Source organism: Thamnophis elegans, chromosome 7 (assembly GCF_009769535.1).
Source record: "Thamnophis elegans isolate rThaEle1 chromosome 7, rThaEle1.pri, whole genome shotgun sequence".
NCBI lineage: Eukaryota > Metazoa > Chordata > Lepidosauria > Squamata > Colubridae > Thamnophis > Thamnophis elegans.
This window is the reverse complement of record NC_045547.1, coordinates 75,094,348-75,099,166: the sequence shown is the minus strand read 5'-3', so window position 1 is coordinate 75,099,166 and position 4,819 is coordinate 75,094,348.

Genomic DNA, 4,819 nt, shown 5'->3' with positions numbered 1-4,819 from the left:
TGGAAAAAGAAGTCCGTGTGTTGTCCCGATTGTAATTGGAGCCCTTGGAGCAATACACAAAGGGCTACCTCGCTATTTGAAAATTTTAAATTTATCAGACTTGAACATTCTGATTCTACAAAAAACTACCCTACTTGGAACAGGCTTATATCCACCGACGTTACCTTAACAGTTCCTAGGTCCTTGGTTAGGACTCGAGCTGTTGAGCTACCAACCAGCCCCAAAGGCTGTCAATCTCACAAAGATTAACCACGTAATAATAATAATAATAATAATAATAATAATAATAATAATAATAATAATAATAACAACAACAACAACAACAACAATGACAACAATGACAATAACGACAATAATAATAATTTGTGCAAAAATTATATAAACAGCAACAAACCGGTGGGAACATAAGCTTGAAAAAGTCACGGAAAATCAGATGGTCAAGATCTTGTGGGATTTTCCCATACAAACGGACAAAATACTGGCGCATAATACACCAGACATCACACTGGTTGAGAAAAATAAGGTTACAATCATAGACATCGCAATACCAGGTGATAGCAGGGTTGACGAGAAGGAATGTGAAAAAATCGCAAAATACCAAGATCTTGTGGGATTTTCGCATACAAACGGACAAAATACTGGCACATAATACACCAGACATCACACTGGAATTACATTTAAAACAGTTAAAAATTGACAAAATCACCATCAGTCAAATGCAAAAAGCCGCACTGCTTGGATTTGCACGCATATTACGAAAATACGTTACGACGTCCTAGGCCTCTGGGTGGGGCCCGACTAGTAATCAATGCCAAATCCAGCGAAACAACTGGCCGCTGTGATACAATTCTGTTGTTGTGATAATAATAATGATGAGGATGAGACACCGACAGGTTGTACCTGCCAAGAAAAATAGGGGACAGGGGGCTATTGCAAATCCATCAAACTGTAGAAGAAGAAAAATGAAGTTTGAATGATTATGTGAACCAAAGTACAGAAAAATTGCTGCAGGCTGTGAAAATAGAGAACAGCATAAAAACAACAGAAACAAAGGCAGAATATAAGGAAAAACAGATTATGACAGATTAAATAGATGGAAAACCAAAGCTTTGCACGGACAGCACTTGAAAAACATTAAAGGAAAATGTGATGACAACTTGACATGGGGATGGCTTAAGATGGAAACTATCAAGAAAGAAATGGAAGGTTTAATACTGGCTGCTCAAGAACAAGCACTACAAACTAATGCCATGAAAGCGAAGATACAAAAATCCACTGACAACCCAAACTGCCGACTTTGCAATAACAAAGTCAAAAGTGTTTCACATTTAATATGTGAATGCAGCAAAATTGCATAAACTGATTACAAAGCTAGACGTGACTGAGTTACTAAATTAATCCACTGGTCATTATGTAAAAAATACAATTTATCCATATCCAGAAAATCATGGGAACATAAAGTGTAAAAAGTTATCGAAAATGAGAAGGTGAAGATCTTGTGGGACTTTCGAATACAAACGGATCATCATTTGGAGCACAACACGCCAGATATCACGGTTGGAGAGGGCCGAAGTGTACAGTTTATTGATATCACTGTCCCTGGAGATCCCAGAGTCAAAGAAAAAGAACTAGAAAAAATAATGAAATATCGCGACCTAGCCATCGAAACTACATGGCTATGGATGAAGCATGTAACAGTGATACCCATTGTCATCGGGGCACTTGGCACCATGTCCAAGAATTTTACAAGATAGATCCACAAATTGCAGCTTCCTGCAATAACACCAACGGAACTGCAAAAAACTGCGCTACTCGGAACATGTTCCATGTTTAATGAATAAAGTATATAATAATAGATCGGGGTAGCATTGGTGCAAGATTAAACTTTCTATTAAATCATCCTAAAGAGGCTTTTTCAAGAGGCAACCGGACTTACTTCTTTTTTGACATCCTTGGAATGGGGTAGGAGTAGGAATGGATTTCCAGCGGGAAAACAATAGTAGACTGCAGAAACCATTTGCACCACTCAGGTGACCCTGAGGACAGAGATACACCTCCAAGTGGCCTCAGTGACTCTTTAAAAGGATGCAAAGGACCAGCTGTCTGCAAGGAATGTAAATCCTTCCATTCCCCACCATCCAGTCAGAGCTGAAGAAGCTTCTTGGATGAGAAGCGAAACATCTTTAAAGAAAAAAATCAAGAAAGTCCAGCTGCCTCCTGAAAAAATCACTCTTGGATCACCCTGGATGACTGAAAATCTCTACAGACTTTTAGATTTCCATTAAATCAAATCCTGGCAGAAATGTGGCTTCGGTGTTTAAATGAATTTTATGGATGCTTATTCAAGATGAGGAATCAAGATCTTGCTCAGATTCCCATCTTGCTATGTTTAGAATCAAAAAGACAATACAAAAATGTATATGAGATGGGTTTCTAAATTTATGGTTGTGTATTTGCATCGATGTCCCGAAATATAGTTGTGATCCCTAAAAGTCTATAGAGATTCTCAGTCATCGAGTCGAGGTTGTCCCAAAGGTGTTTTTTCTTTCTTTGAAGACATTTTTTAACTGATCTTCCCAACCTCTCCCATAAGACAGCTACAAGGATGTACAATAATCTTAAAGGCTGATTCAAGGACATCTTTGCATTTTTACTTTACAAGAGGCAAGTTGCTACTAGCAGCTCTGGAGATTAGTGACAGCCCCCTGCATATGTGCCAATATGGTAACTCAAGCAAAATCAAGACTTTGAATGCTGAGATTCGAGTTCTTTGAGCGACTCTAGAAAAAGTGCAGAGAAGAGCAACCAAGATGATTAGGGGACTAGAGGCTAAAGCATACAAAGAACGGTTGCAGGAACTGGGCATGGCTAGTCTGGTGAAGAGAAGGACCAGGGGAGACATGATAGCAGTCTTCCAATATTTGAGGGGCTGCTACAGAGAGGGAGGGGGGTTCAAGCTATTTTCCAAGGCACCTGAAGGCCAGGCAAAGAATAATGGATTGAAACTGAACAAGGAGAGATTCAACCTGGAAATAAGGAGACATTTTCTGACAGTGAGAGCAATAACCCATGGAACAGAAGTTTCCTTTAGAAGTTGTGGGAGCTTCATCACTGGAGGCTTTAAAGAAGAGACTGGATTGCCATCTGTCAGAAATTGTGTAGGGTCTCCTGCTTGGGTGGGGGGTTGGACTCGATCTGCAAGGTCCCTTCCAACTCTGTTCAATTTAAAGACTCTTGTCTTTCAAAAAGCAACTTCTGAAGCTTACTTGGTCCTAGGATGGATCTTGGGACTTACAAACAAATAAACATGTCAGGACCTGAGCAAAGGTCTGAACAACTTCATTGCTTTCATCTTCTAAGAAAAGCAAAGACTCTGGAAAAGAGAAGCAGTTGTTGAAATTATTCTGGGGACTGATATCAGTTTGTGCAATGTGACGATCTGGGCAGGGGAAAAAAGTTACAATCACAGAGGTTATCTAGCTTGGAAAGCTGCCATGTGAATATTTTCCAAATGAGGTGCTGTGCAAGGAAAGACTTGGCACAGAGTCTCTGAGATTCACGGACAGATCTTCACACTCCTGAAACGAATGAACGAACACATTGTTTCCTGCAAAAGCCCCTCCCCTTTTGCTCCTCTTTTATTTCCTATGGGAGAGGCTATTTACCATCCACCTGTGGCTTTACTCCCAAGTCGACCGTGATTTCTTAGATGTCCTTTTCTCCTGGCAGCTCTGCGCATGCGCACACTGGGAACAGGCTCCATATGTTCCTCTGCCTCACTGCTGTCTAGCTCCGAAGGCAGTTGAGAACTGGCAGATGGCCTTGGCCCCATCTCTGCCTCTGATGCAGAGCCCTCATCTAAGCCTTCCAGAGACTCCAGGACTGGCCCATGTTCACCTCCCCAACCACCTCACTGTCTGACTCTGCTGTAAGCTCCATTGGCCGCTGGTGGGCCACAAAAGGTTAATTTAATCTCTTGGTTGCTGGCCAGGAGGAAACCTTCCATGCCCAAAGAATTAGACTTCGGCAATGCAAAAAAAATAATTTTAAAAAAGATCCACTTTCAACCCACGGATTTTCCTTCTCTCTTTCCAAGAGGATGGATAATTGGTGGTTTGCTTGGCGGCTTTAGAAGGAGACACAGATTTTGTTTATGTAATTGTGTCTGAGATCTGCTCGTTGCCGCCTCCCTGTATTTTGGTCTTGCCGGGAGCTTCCCTGAAAATGGAAATTGGATTTCATTTCGTTATCCCCAGAGGCAAGCAATCACGGCCTAGTTTTCCCCCAATTAACCCTTCTCCTAACAGTTCTGAGTCAGTCCAAAGTCAAGATGGAGACTCAAGGAAGTCATGAACCCAGGCTTCTCAATATTGCCAAACCTCAACGTAAACCATTTTTCTTTTAAAAATAAAATACAGGCAGACAAAGGGGCTTTTCTGACAATTCACTCACCCAATAATCTTTTTTTGCAACAACCTTCCTGTCGCAGTAGGAGCTCATCTTTCTACAGTTTTTAGCTGCTTGAATGTCTGCCAGAAAATTTTGTTTGTTTCTTTAATCTGGTATAAACAACAGAAAGACAAGTGCCACCAAATGGAATAAAAACTCGCTAAATCCTACCGTGTTTCCCCAAAAATAAGACAGGATCTTATTTTTTTGACAAAACCCCCCCCCCCAAAAAAAAAATAAGCACTTGGACTTATTTTTGGGGAGGTCTTATTATTTTTGAGGTGCAGGAGGCGGCGAGTGAGGTCACACTCATGGCTGCTGATGTGTTGACATCCCGCGCATGCACAGAGTATCAGAAAGGTAAGGTAAG